The 14,021-nt window shown below is 45.0% G+C and overlaps 1 long non-coding RNA gene across 1 annotated transcript; it reads right to left on the bottom strand.

Moving 5' to 3' along the window:
- Positions 1 to 2,158: 2,158 nt before the first annotated feature.
- On the bottom strand, positions 2,159 to 5,188 carry LOC146205202 (uncharacterized). The gene is made up of 2 exons (XR_014704156.1): positions 4,647 to 5,188; positions 2,159 to 2,292 (listed from the first exon to the last, which is right to left on the bottom strand). It is a non-coding gene; the product is annotated as an uncharacterized LOC146205202 (long non-coding RNA).
- Positions 5,189 to 14,021: the final 8,833 nt, after the last annotated feature.

The following is a 14,021-nucleotide window of genomic DNA, read 5'->3' as shown; positions in this document are numbered from 1 at the left end:
GGGAGAGGCCTTCGCCCTGCAGTGGGCATAATCAGGCTGATGATGATGATGATGATGAGCTCGCTGATACCAAACATATCAATGTTCAATCTGTCCATTTCTCGCTTGACGTCATCCAGTTTACCTTGCGTCATAGATCTTACATTCCATGTTGCTATGTGATATATCTCCTTGCAACATCGGACTTTCCGGTCGCTTCCCGACACATCCACAACTGAGCGTCCTTTTGGCTTTAGCCCAGCCGCTTCATTCGTCGTGGAGCTACTAGGAATCGCCCTTTGTTCATCCTCAGTAACATGTGGGACGCCTTCCAACCTGGGGGGCTCATCTTGGGCCCCCCAGTGGGCGAGAAAAACATATTTATTCATAACCATATAAATTGAAGCACTGCGCTGGTTACCGGCAAAAAACAAAAACAAAAAACATATACGCCACTCAAGGATTTATTCATTGTTAGTGATTAACAAATACATATGTCCCGGACGCGTATTGACAAACCATATCCCGTAGGAGCACTCGAGCAGACGACGCTCTGACGCGCAAGCACGTGACAAACGTCACTTCCGCGAGTAGCAGCGACGGCGTTTTCCCCTAGCGCCTTGTGACGAGACTCCTCATGGTTTCAGTTTCGTTTCGCGCAGGGCTCGCATTTACGTTGTTTTCCCCACTGGTGTTTGTCGAAGGTACGCATGTTTCGGTGTCGTTTTCGCGCAGGGCTCGTATTTCCGCACGGCTGTCAGCTGAAGTTGACGTAAAAGTCATGCAAATTGCCGTTGGCTAAAAGTTCGGTCACGCGATCACGTTAATTTCGGTCCAGTGACCGCTGTGCGGGCTTTTTTCTGGTGTTCTGTAAACGTCGGTCGGTTACCGGTCACGTGTCACGTAAATTTCAGTCCAGTGGTCACTTGCGTGGCTGTTCTTTCCTGGTATGTTCTGGAATCGTCGCTCGGCTCGGCTACACCCCGAAGTTTGCACTTCTCCCCATCCGCATAGCTCCGCGCAGTTCGTCCGGTGCTTCTGGGTTGTACGCACGTGCACATGGCTCATCCGTTGCGCGCTGCGCTAGCCAGGGTGATTTTGTGCTTGACGAACTTGTGTGTCAATTGCGGATAACTAGAGATGATGGACGAGCTCCTGCAGAGCCGCTCGAGCTCGTAAAAGATGAGCTCGCGTCAAAAGGGCACGAATCGGTGTATCGCGCGAACCTGGCAAACGAGGCAGCCGTCAACGAATGGCTGGAAGCCTACAGCGTCGAAACTAACACGTCTTGGATCGTGCAAAAGGTTCAAAAAGATGGAGAAAGGTACGTACATTGCCGATCAGCCCGTATTGCTCTTAGCAGTATAATTTCAATCATTGTCAAATAATTTATACTCGGCTAGTGCTATATGTGGGTTGGATTTTAGTCAATTTAATAAAAAGCGGAGCTACACTTCTCGCTTATACTGGAGTCGAAAGTACACGAACGCAATATATTAGGCGATAGTCTCCATGCAGACCTATGCAGTTAGCTGGCAAGCTCGAGAGAAGAGACTTTTGAAGGAAGTCATCACCGCGAAGGTAAATGACTAAGTGTAGAAATGATGACACAAAGTGCTAGTCACATGCCATCAATCTGATAACTTTCCCTTGTAAACGTTCGTAAAATCAGTTAAAAAAAAAAATCTTAGCTTAAAAACTTATACTCAGTGAACATCCAGTGAATATCTGCCGCAATTAAGTGTTAATAATATATCATTATAGTATACATTATAATGTCCACGTTGAAGAGAGTAGAAAGTGGACATGTACCGAATACCCACATATGCCCACACATCTCTTGATGAGATATTAAATGATATTCTGTAGATATGTAGCCAACATCTTTTTAGGGGTTGTGAGCTGTGTAGTGAGAGTACAGCACTTTATAAGAGCAATCAGAGCAATTGCTGAAAAATGCCGAAGAAGATAATTGTTTATCCAAGGTAAAAATTTCCTACTGTTTTTTTGCTACGATCCTACTAGTTCCAGTAGTACTGGTTTATTAACACATTCCCCATAGCCACTGGAATCTGTAGCAGCTGGGTCTCCCTGCAGAAGGTGGGCCTGTTGACCTATGAAAATCTTGGTGCAGCAGCTGCCTAGGGCCGCACTATCAAAAAGAAGACAAGGGCAAAGGTTTCATAAGTATGAATCATACTTTATTATTTTCCATGTCTACGAAAGTTCTGCAATCTGAATGGGCACTTTTGTCTTGCTGTCTGGTACTGCTGCAGGTGTTCAAGCTTCAATCAGATGTTGCAATGAAGTTAGCTGGACAGAAAGATTTTTTCAGAAAAACATGCTAGCAACACCACACTACTTTAACAGTCAAACCATTCCATAATTTACAGTCAAACCATTCTATATGTGACACACCACAAATTTTTAGTGCTGTGCTTCGCATGCCTATACAGCTGCTTACAGTGCAATCAATCATGTTTCTGTCTAGTTTGAGCTTATTCAGAATCGGTGCGTGGCGAGCCTGTGTATGCATTTGGACCAGAATATGAGAGTGAAAGTGTGTGCAATGACAACTAGTGCATGTGGAGAACATGCACTTCATGTGTTATACGTCGACTATGCGAGACGAGTGCAATCCACTGTGTGCGTAGTCTTCTCTATAACTCGAACCAATTCACTGCACTACAACATTGTCATCAACCATTTGTATCATCATTCTCCTTTTATTTCCCTTTTCTCCCTTATCTAGTGTTGAGCAGTACGCTAGGGTCATATTGCTGCTGGTCGAACTCTCCACCTTTCTTTTCATTGAATTATTTTCATCGCTATCTTGCTTATTCACTGTGCTTTGGGCCTCCTTGCAAACACAAATGTGGCTATTTGCAATTCAAAGTAGGTTCTTTGATGGCTGCATGGCTGCCCAGTGTCATTTGTAGAACTGAAGTCACATCTGCCACTTTTTCCTGCCAAAAAGTTGAAGGCATTTGCCAGTAAAACAAACTGCTTCTGCATAAATGGTTTACAATGTGTTGCTTGCCGTGCATTTACTAAACAGCAAAGGCATTGTTTCACCTCAATTTAGAAGCAGTGCATTTCAGTTTTGTTTAGTACAGTGTCCCAATTTGACGTAGGCTCTGCAGGATTCTGTAGTGTAGGTCTTCGGCTCATTTTTGACCAATGATTTTTTTTTAACATGCACTGACATCACACAGTAAATGGGTGCCTTACATTTTCCTCTATCAAAACATGGTCGCTATGGCTGGGATCGAACTCGGGTTCCTCAAATTTAAATGCCTAAAACTGGTTGTTTCATACTATTTCCTAGACGACTTTCATCGGGGTAGCCTTGTAGTACCTAATTTACTATAGCCACAAGTCCTTGTAGCACCTAATTTACTATAAACACACTTGTGGAACATGATGATGACATTAACAAGCGTTTCTTGAAAAGTTGGATTGCTAGCTGACCAGTGTGCAAACCATAAGGGAGCGATGTCAAAATACTCTGGTTCTCCCCTCTTCAAGTGTTGCTATAATTTGCGAGCTTAATCCTTTAATTTTGTAGCAATGCTTCCTTCTTCAAAAAAATTGGTAGGCATAATGGTGCAAGTACAATATGTCACCTAATTCAGAAGCTTTTGAAGCGGCTGTAAGATAGTTTGGAATTCAAGTTAGCCAAGGTCACTTTGAGATGTATACAAGGAATAAACAGTTGTTGTGAAAGCCAGCACTTATTTGACTCAATATTGAGCTGCACCATCCTGCGTAAGCATGTTATGAGGTGCCCACGACTGCAAAAATAAACACTCTTGTTTCTTCTTGCCATGACACTTGAGCAGAATACCGATCACATACATAAAGAGTTACAAAAAACACATTACACAGCATGCTATGCCACTGCCTCTGCTTAACAGGTGCAGTTAAGTTAGCTACTGCGCTCAACAAATGCCCATTCAACGCAGTGCTCTCAAACAAGCGTGAGTACTTTAAGAGGGTGGAAATTCTGGCTGGTTGGTGCATGATCTGTGGCTAAAAACAGTGCTAACACGAGACGAAGCAGACGAAACAGCATCGTGTCCCCTCTGCTTCGTCTCTTGTCAGCGCTGTTTTTAGCCACAGAAGCGTGAGTACTTTGTTATCGAATTCACCTAATATCCCACTACTTTCAGAATCAATAGTTTGACGTCGCCAGATTATGGGCTTCAGAAAAGGGCGGTTGCCGCTATGAACAGGGCGCCGTAATCATGCGTGCGTTCACAAAACGAGAACATGTTCTCATTTCAAGGATTATTACCGCTAATTTCAGAAAACTGGCTCCGCTGTCCCAGCATGTTGCCATATAGAAACATTTCCGTATTTATATGCCGGAAACTGAAAAAAAAAAAACAAAAAAAAAAAAAAAACAATCCTGAGTGCAGACAGCTGCTCACAAGGTAGCATAAAATGAGAGACGGCCTTTGAGATGTAATTTAGTCTACATACACCCTTGGGTAGGCCAGTAGCTTTAGCATCCCTAGCGAAGACCCCCTCGAGCAGCGATGCAGCATCACAGCAAATGTTTCACAAATATACCACGTAACCACGTTTTTTTCTCTTTCCCCCCCCCCCCCTTTTTAACCCCCTTAATCCAGCGGTGCTTATCCAAACATTGCAGTGCTACTAACCAAGGCAGCACTTTCAGCGACTAGATGCTCCAAGGCGAGCATCCTACGGCGCTGCGCAGCTTTCTTGGAATCGACGCACTTGCACATCCAGCACCAGCACAGTCGGCATCCAGCATGCTTAGGCAGCAAAAGTTCAGCAGTCGTGGCTTCACAAAATCGCTTGCTGTCAGACGGCCAAAACACATGACGGCCAAAACACTTGTTTCGAACTGCAAGCATCACAGTATCCAGCATCCAAATGGCACGGCTTGAGCCACTGCGTTTATAAAGCCTCAAAATGTGGCCGCAGCACCCCTTAAGCCACAGGCACGACCACAAAGCCATGGTAGAAGGATACGCGTTTGTCTGGCTAACCAACGCCCCAACGCCAGCATCGGCGAAGCGTTTAATGGCGCGCGCGTGTGCGCCGCCATCTTTTTTTGGCGTAAAAAAATAGAAACAAGCAAAAAACAATGTAGAGAAAGTGACGTCGTGTCACGTGCTTGCGCGTCAGAGCGTCGTCTGCTCGAGTGCTCCTACGGGATATGGTTTGTCAATACGCGTCCCGGACATTTGTTTACGCTCACCAAAGGGTGGACCAGCTGTAAAGATGCAAAGAAAAAAAGTCAAGTACAGCTAGGGCAATGTTTCAGGTAAAATACGGAAAATTAAACCAGTCACATACGAATTGGAATACGTTCAGAGTGGGCACTTGAGTGTGGATGCTTTACTAGCATATCAAATGATACATATACAGAGCAAAAAACAAAAAAAAACAAAAAAGAAACAAAAACAAAAGTACTTATAATTGTGCGTCGCCTTGGCAAGTATTGTAGTTCTTGACACACACCGAAAGAAAACAGAAAAATGCGAAAAAGATGACGAGCACCTAATACGCAAGCAATTAATATAAGGTCGAATTCAAATGCGGATACTAATTCGTGTTTATTCTTCGAGGGTGCGGTACGAAATACGAGTAATCCAGTGTACTGCTTACAGGATTATAATATAGAAATAATCAGGCTATAAATGTTCCCCTACGAAAACTAGCAGTTTACATTAGGTAGCGAAGTACTGGAAGTAGTAGGCGAATATGTCTACTTAGGACAGGTAGTAACCGCAGATCCGGACCATGAAAAGGAAATAACAAGAAGAATAAGATTGGGATGGAGCGCATTTGGCAAGCACTCGCAGATTATGACTGGCAGTTTACCGGTATCGCTCAAGAGGAAAGTATACAACAGTTGCATCTTGCCTGTACTCACCTATGGGGCTGAAACGTGGAGGCTAACCAAGAGAGTTCTACTTAAGTTGAGGACAACCCAGACGACTATGGAACGATAAATGGTAGGGGTAACATTAAGAGATAGGAAGCGTGCAGAGTGGGTCAGATAAATAACTCAAGTTACCGACATTCTAGTGGAAATTAAGAAGAAATGGACATGGGCAGGACATGTAGTGCGAAGAGAGGATAACCGATGGTCGCTTAGGGTAACAAACTGGATTCCAATGGAAGGAAAGCGTCGCAGGGGGCGGCAGAAAGTTAGGTGGGCGGATGAGGTTAAGAAGTTCGCAGGGGTCAAGTGGATGCAGCTAGCACAGAACCGGGTTAAGTGGAGAAATATGGGAGGGGCCATAGAGTTAATACAGACTCTATAGGGAAAGCTGACCGTTCCGCCAATGCATTCGAGTGATGACCGCGTGATTGCCGCCATCATCACACTGTTTAATGGTTGCCAGATGATTTTTACTTGCTAAATCGGGCACATGAAGATGGTTTGAAGCTGGCAACGTAGATCATGGGAAGATGGCGGCGTGCAGTTAATTGGCGGCTACTGTGCTACTGTAGAGTAGGTGCTGTAAACAACGGCAGAATCGTCGCGTCTGGAGCATTTCTGGTGGTATGTTGCGTCGCGTACCTACTGTAACATCACATAGGTGTCCTGCCTCTTCCGAGTTGTTATCTTAAGGCGGGCTATCCCTGCGATTGTTACGCGCTTCGCATGCATTTCGTCTGTCGAGGACACGTGCATCTCCTCTGTGCCCGATCACCTGAAAACACGTCAGAAATTTGCTTTGGCGCAAGATGGCGACCACAGTATATTAAAAAAAAAACAGTGACGAATTTCACAGCAACGGCCCTTCTTGGTCTATCCCCGGATAGCTAGTGCTGCATACACTAAATGTCAAAGGGTGCTCGTGTGTGTTAATTACTGTTGATTTGCCTTGTGTGCGTATTTTTTATTTTGTTTCCTTTTATAAATGTCAAAGGCTTCTTAACTCCTGTGGATCTTGTGCATTTATTTACCTTGCGTTTCGCATAGGATGAAGTTGACGTGTCTTTTCTGGCGCGGAACGATGTCGCAATGGGATTATCTCACCACAGCATCATCTCCAGCCATTTTAACAACTGTTTGTTCTTCAGTACACGGAGTAGCAGTTATGAAAAATCAGAAATGCGCTAAATAATATCGTCTTTATTACTGCATGTATTAGTGATGCAAAACATTACTCTAAAACAAATTTAGATGCCACTGAAAACACTCATCATTCACCTTTTAAAATTAGCATAATGTGTCCCCTAGCAGACTGGGGAAATGGCAATAAGGAAGCTGAATATACCTAAAAATAAACAGGATCATAATGGTTTTTGTGCATCTCATGGCAAGACATGCACACAGCGGTAAGGCCTATCACTGAAGACCTTTTATTCGAGTTGCAGCCCGAAGTTATGGACTGAGCATTTTAGTCATCTCATAGTGCGCAATTTCACAGCCATGTAGCATTAAACGAGATCATGCAAGTATATCATAATAATGATTCATTCGTGGAATGCCATGATGCATATATGGGCCTGCCAAAGCCAACAGAAGGCTTGTAGGGCAGTTTTTAGCAGCGTAAGACAAGTCTGAGCATACATGCCTCTCAGCTGACATAAAAAAAATAATGTAAAACTAAAGATTAAGCAGGAAAAAAGAAAGAGGGGAAAAAATCAAGCATACAAATCTAATCTAGCATAACTTGACTTGCTTGAAAGAAAACTCTAGTTGGCACAGGTATTATTATGAACACCTATTATGAAAGTTGCAAATATAAAATGTGGCAATGCTACTCACACGTGAAGCGATATGCCGGATCCTTTTATAGCTGTTGCCTTGCATACAGCGCAGGAAGGCGCCATCGCGATGCATGAAAGAGCAAGCACCTGTTTGCTCTAAACTTCTCGTTGTTTCAAGTGTCTGACCTCGAGGCGCTCGAAAACCTAAATTTGAAACCGAAACTCAAAGGGCGTCTGCTACGTCTGCTCGCAAACCTGGTTTCCAATCGTTCTACATCATCCCTTTACGACCAAGAACGTGCCTGAAAGATCATATAATGTGCTTGCAACTTGAAAACAATGTATAAAAATTTCCTACATTTGTGTTATCTGCAGCGATTTTTAAAACTGTTGTCCGAACCTTTAATCATTTTTGACGCAGTGAGCAGAAACTGTGCTGGCCACAATGACAAATTTGATGATGGCGACTATAATGGCGACGTTTCCCTCGTTTCCCTGCTATCCATGCCCAGCTTTCCCTCTAGAGTCTTTGTATTAACTCTATGGGAGGCCTTCGCCCTGCAGTGGGTATAGTCAGGCTGATGATGATGATGATGAAAACTATAACAAGGTTGATATTAGACGTGAAATACTTCCAAGAAAATTTAATTTTTTTTCCTCTGGGAAGTGTTGTAACGGTTCGTTGACTTCGCAAAAAGCGAAGCCGCAAACGCACATGAAATTTTATTATTTCAAGTGTGAGCTTTCTGGTGCACCACCAAGCAGATAAAAGTTTGGAACCTCTACACGTTACAGAAATCTTGCAAAATCTGAAGTGCAAATTGGCGTCCAGAATGACCACCCGAGTCAAATTGCTGGGCAAATTGTGATCTAGCTTCGAGCCTATTGCGCAGTTTTTGTTCGTGGTGAGAAACCGAGTGCCAGCCTCAGAACCTATATCTTTCGCAGCATGTTAAGAGCTAATTGAATATCCCGCCGTTTAGTATACTAAACATTTTGACATTATAATCATGTTCTAGTGGAAGCGAATTATGCGCATACTATAGCCTCTGACCGGGTCCTCTATCCATCGTTATTTTTTCAAAGCTATTCTTTTTTTTTTTTTTTTCATTTTGTATGTGCACCAAAAACAGGACTAGAGCGACTTTCTGGGGTTAAAAGTGGCTTGCATATTATCGTTCTCTTGAGCACGCAAAACAAAAACTACTTAGAGCAACACATTGAGATTAAATCTCTTAAATAGGCACGCATTTCTGGGTATTTAAATATATCCGTTACAAGAAAACCTAGTTTATTGAAAGAAAAAAGAAACGTTTATTCTTAGATTAATGTACACTTTCACTAAGTTGTTGATTCCTAAATATCGACAGTTATATTTATACGCATTCGATTACACGCTCACTTGTAGAATGTTTGTGCACTGCTTTCCTCTTCCCATGCCTTCATTTGGTTCTTAAGCTCGGCTGTTTACGTTTTTTTTTTTCATTGCTTTTCATATATCTCCATTTTTCTTCGTTTTTAATTGCCCGCTTTCTTCTCCGTCATACGCCTGCCGTGCCGCACAAAATTTTCAACCCTTTGCTCACCTTCGCGGTCTCTCTTTTCACGGTGCCGCGTGCCTCCCACCAACCCCTTTCTCCCTCTGTCAGGCGACACGATTTTTTTTTTTTTTTTTTTGCAGCCTTTACCTCCTACTTCCACGTTTCCAGACCCACTGTGTTTTGTTATTCAATAGCCAGTTTACCTCCTGGTTGTCGTTCGTTTTTTCATGTGCTTGCTATCTCTACCTCCAGCGGAAGTCTACATTTCATTCGACCGAACTGCAATGTCGACTTTTCTCGTAGCATCAGGTGACGCACTGTAGTCAGCATGGTTTGCGTGTGAAACAATTAACGGAATATACCATTTTGGAGTGTTTTAATAATGGGTTACTGACGACCAGCTTTATATATTCAGTGCTCGAACACACGTGTTGCACTTTTTGACTTCTTCATACATCCCGTCTCCACACTGCCTTCTTTTCAAAACGAGTACATTTCAAAGCGAGAATTGGGTGCTTTAGGAATGCATTAGCCGTCGTGGATGGACTCCACAAAACGATAGTCAGTGCGTCCATTCCAAATTTGCAGGATTCCCTGCAAGCTGAAGAAGCAGCAATTGCCCTAGCAATCACACACTCCTCTGCTGAGTATATCTTCTCAGACTCCAAACAGCAATTAGTAATTATGCACATCGCAAAATCCACTCCCCGGCCGCAAACATTCTAGCATCATCCCCTCCACCAAATCACCTCATCACCCTCCTCTGGGTCCCTGCGCACAGCGAACACCAAGGCAACACGGCCGCTCACTCCCGAGCCCGCGGGCACTCGTCAACCGGGCTGAGAGCGACCTGGTGCCTTCGTCTCGCAGTGCCAGAGATCGGCTTCTTAACTACCACGACCTCACCGTATTTTATAGAAATTCCCGCCTGCTGTACCCTCCTCCGCATAAATCTCTTCCCAAAAGCGACCAGGCTTTCTGGCGTAGACTTCAGACGGCCACAGTCATGACCCCTTTCCTTCTCTCTTTTATAAACCGTGGCGAAACCTCTCCTCACTGCGCTTATGTCCTAGCACCAGAGCCGACTTTACTCACGTCTTCCTGAACTGCCCGAACAAACCCAAGCCCCCGTGGCAAGGGCCAAGACATCAGGAGCGATGGGAGGCTGCTCTGCGCAGCTCGCTGCCGGAGGTACAGCTTCTGACAGTGAGCTGGGCTCGAGGGGTCGCCGAAGCTCAAAAGTGCCCGGCCATCTAGAGCGGCCTGAGGGCCCATCGTCGTCCTGCTCCCTCACTTCTCTTTACCCCCTTCACTTGGTTCTTTTTTGAATCATTAAAGTTGCTACCTACCTACCTTAGGAATGCTAAAGCAAGCTGTACGGTGAATGAAGCGTGCTGTGCGAGTCTGAATTCGTACGCCCCTCTCCAAGCTGTTTTCTTCGGTGCCCACTGTTGTCGTGTTGCTTCCCCGAGGTGTTGTGAGACGGCTGCGCGGTCGACACACTGCCCTATGGAGGAAGGAAGTTATTTCCTTCCTCCATGCACTGCCCAATGTTCTAGAGCACTATAGTTCTAGTACACTATACCATCGAGTTAATGCACGATCATCATCATTTACGGAACGGGTCCCCGAGTTACAGTGCAAATTATTTTATGTTGTTTGGAAGGCAGCTTCAAAATACGCGTTGCACCAGAACCACCTAGACTAGGTGGTTCTGGTTGAACTCGCGAGAAGTGCAGAGAAATCGCGCAGCTCGGCTACAGTGGCTCGGCGTCTGATCGAGTGCCGCAGTGCAAGGCAGGTGCCGCTAGCTATTCGACCTGCACTGACATATCGAGTGCGAGAGTGGAGCACGTCTGAACTGGTGCAGAATATGCAACCAAATCGAGGAGAGCACTCGAGTGAGAGGGGTGAGAACCCTGTGCGAAGTGGGCCCAAACAATCGCCGGTCCGGCGTGAGTTGATCGCAAAGCGACCGCAGCGACTCTCTCCTCCTACGAGGTATTCAGAAGAACTTGTCCAAGAAAACGTATAGACATTCAATGCGATCTGTGCAGGGAAGTATGTGCTAGGAGTTAGCATTGCTGTTCTCATGCCGCTGATGGGTTACGACCATGCAAGCAGGTTGTGCGACCTAATCTACCGATCCGTAGATGGGTGAAGCCATTGAGCTTTTCAGCAATGCAACAGAAAATAAAATTGTGTTTGCGTTTTTAAACACACCTTTGTACGCATACGAAAGCCACCACATCTACTGACGCGTCTGCAACAAGCAGGTAGCAGACGCGGCTCAAGCGTGTCGTCTGGTATACCCATGGGTATACCCAAGGGGATTATATAGAACGTCTGGAGTGGCGGTCCCCCATGGACGCCAATGCGAGCGGGTGAAGTCGGCCGAGACAGCGGCGGCCATGTTGCAAGGGGCAAAAAGCACGCAGCGCCGGCCAGCGCAAGCGCACCGCGCGCGTTTCGCGAGCACTTGCGCGCATGTGAATTTAAGAAAATCCTAGTGAGTGAGCACGGCCGGTCTCGAGGGAGAGCGCAAGAGAAGCGCTCTCTCCCTCGAGACCGGCCGTGGAGTGAGTGAGTGAGTGAGTGAGTGAGTGAGTGAGTGAGTGAGTGAGTGAGTGAGTGAGTGAGTGAGTGAGTGAGTGAGTGAGTGAGTGAGTGAGTGAGTGAGTGAACTTTATTAACTGCTCGGGGATCTTTTTCTTCGCCTCTTCAGCCGAGGCTGACGAGCGGTTGGCGCCCCCAGTCCAGGGCACCACTGCAGCTTTCGCCAGTTTGCGAGCTCTTGTGACCAGGTAGAGCTGAGCGTCCGGTCAGAACTGGCCAGCAAAGCCTCCCACTGTCTTTCATTTGGGTTTTCAATTTTTTGTAGTTGATGTGAGCTGCATTCCCATGTTATGTGGTACAGGCCGGGTAGGCCCGGGGTCTTCCCGCACCACGGGCACTCGTCTCTGAATGTCGTGGGATGCATCATGTGTAATATATGTGTAAATTAATGAAGGTGCCCGTCTGTAGCCGCCTCAGATCTATGGCCTCCTCGTTGCTGAGCTTTTTATGCGGCTCCGCGGATATACTTTCCGTAAGCCTCTGTAGTGTTGTAGTATTGTGGTACTGTAGTCAGGGTCAAGCGGAATCAGGTCCTCTGCCGCGAGACTGTTGGGCGCACGGTAGCTAGGTTGCATGTCCTCGGGCTACCCTGTCTGCGTACAAATTCCCCGTGATCCCTGCATGCCCCGGAATCCACACTAGTGTTTGAGTGTATTGTTTTGTTGGCTCGCTTGTGGAAGTAAGGATGAAATCATCTTGTCGTCAAAATCCATTGTTCAGACTGCCAATTTCTTGTTTCGTACGCCTTACATTGAGTGGATGTAATCAGGGCCTAGCTATTATAATGTTCTCTAGATTTTTTCCCTGCTTCTTGGACCAAAAAAACACTCTTGCGCTGCGGCGCACATAGGACATTCGTAAACTGAGTTTCAAAATTAGAGCGCACAGCTGACGAACACTGTTTCGAGATGAAAATATGCCCTTAAATCTGCATTGCGACATGTATGCTTCGCTGACAGTATGGAAAGTTTCTGTCCAAATGAGCGGCATTCGTTGCCTGCATTACCAACGCTGAATTAACTAAGTCTGCAGATTAATGATATTAATAGCATTCGAAAACAATATTAACATTGCTAGAACTAGTGCAACACCTTTCAAACTCTATTGGTAGCGCTGTGAGAAAAAATGACAGCCTTTTAATAAAAATGTTTCAAGCTGCAAAAGTGTTATGATGATGCTACATAAATTATGAAGTGCAGGAAAGAAATCCTTCCGTTAGCTAACCGAGGGAACGCACGTGCCAACGCCAGATGTTGGTTTCTTTCAAGCGGTCAAAAAAAAATACCGGGAGCCCTTAGCACTCCTTACGTGCTGTGAATCTGTGAACACTGACAATTTCGCTTCTACCATGCGTTTATTTTAACCAAGTGAGACCCGCGCGAATTAGTTCGGTTTTACATCGTTTTGCGTAGTTTACCATTTTATTTTAAATTCTACTCGTAGAGACCTTTTAAACGATATATGACTTGATGTAGCTTAAAGCTCAATTGTTAATGAAATCACCTAATTAAAGCTCATTAGCTAATACCAGCAAATTGTATAGTGCACTATGTCGTTCTCGATCGATACAAGCTATATATATGACTTGAATCTGTAGCGGAAAGCTGAATTTAATACAAATAACTAATTTATTTATTTTTATTTATTTTATTTTATTATTCATGGCAATTAAGAGTTACAATAAGTCTAGTGCAATTATACTCGACATAAGCTATTCAACGACATAACACTTGAGGCTCTTATACTCGTATTTAGCTGAAGTTTTATCCCACGCTTTCCAAAAGAGCGTGAAGATATCCATACTAAGGCTTAATCCATACAAGTGCAAAGTAGCGTAGAGCCGCAAATGAGACGTATATATATGGAAGGGCCCCTTGGCGATACCTCCTTCTTGCCCCTTGCAAGATGGCGGACGCCGGCTTCACTTTTCACTATTCTTTTCACGCACCGCTTCCACTCCAGCACTGTAACTCCAGATACGCGGGGGCGTTTCATGCTTACAAAGATGCATTTCAAAATGCAGGCGCAGATTTATTGTCTGTCCCATTGCTGAGAGAAGAGGGTTAGTAGTATTTTAAGGCAAGCGTCATGTTTGTAAACAAAGGTGGCGCTGCGATCGGTAGCGACAAGGGGTGTAGGCGAAAACACTAGCGTGCCTACACTGCGCCAAGCGACGCTGCC

Source organism: Amblyomma maculatum, chromosome 1, assembly GCF_055883805.1.
Source record: "Amblyomma maculatum isolate TAMU_Amacu chromosome 1, ASM5588380v1, whole genome shotgun sequence".
In the NCBI taxonomy this organism is placed as follows: Eukaryota; Metazoa; Arthropoda; class Arachnida; order Ixodida; family Ixodidae; genus Amblyomma; species Amblyomma maculatum.
The sequence above is the reverse complement of the archived record's forward strand: the minus strand, read 5'-3'. Positions and strand labels throughout refer to the sequence as shown.